Source organism: Condylura cristata, unplaced genomic scaffold (assembly GCF_000260355.1).
Source record: "Condylura cristata isolate star-nosed mole 26May11 unplaced genomic scaffold, ConCri1.0 scaffold00003, whole genome shotgun sequence".
Lineage (NCBI taxonomy): Eukaryota > Metazoa > Chordata > Mammalia > Eulipotyphla > Talpidae > Condylura > Condylura cristata.
In genome coordinates, this window is record NW_004567104.1 from 46,919,735 (window position 1) to 46,920,590 (window position 856).

The window sequence follows — 856 nt, forward strand, 5'->3', positions numbered from 1 at the left end:
GGCTTAAAATTTTCAATCCCAGATACATTATAAATGTTTGAGACTTTTTATAAACTATCGGAGAAAGATAATTACGAGAATACATAGCAATATACTTTTTTTTTTGCATAGAAGAACTGGGATTTAGGCCAGAAGTGGGGGGTATGTGTGAAAGTGTTACAGGGTACCCCAATGTGAATTAGGTGGCCTGTCTGTGTATCTTCACCCGTGCGCTTACGATTCAATCATATTATGGATACACTCAAAAGGTTAAATAATGGATTTATTTATAAGGAGAAAGGTAAAGGAATAACCCAGGGAAAGAGGGAGAGAAACACAGGTTAACTAGGATGTCCTACCAGTTCTGCTGACTTGGACTCCACCGGCATGCTGAAAACCGATTGAGAGCCAAAATGATCAGCTGCAAACCACAGGTCTCCCCCCCAGAGCCCACAAGTGCGGTTTTATCCCAACCTGGCTGCTCAGCTCCGCCCTCATGTCCTGGAGTGCTTCTCCTTGGTACTGATGGGATTTGGAGTTCCAGCATCTGGAGTGGGGGAGGAGTCCATGTAACCTGTACCTGTTACAAAAGGATCCACCAGAGACACAGTGGGGACCAGAATAGGTAGACTTACCTAAACACACTGCTAAGGGGAGAGCAGGCAAGACAGGAAAGGCCTGATGCACCAACAATATAGGCTATTTTGATGAACCTTTCTAACACCCAGTTCAACCATCATTCACTATTTTATCAATCATTTTTTCATACATGCCCTCTCCCCCTAACCTTTCTTCAGATTATTCTGAGGAAACCCCAGGCATCATGCTCTTTCATCTCTAAATATTTACTCTCTATCTTGCAATATATGAACCCCAG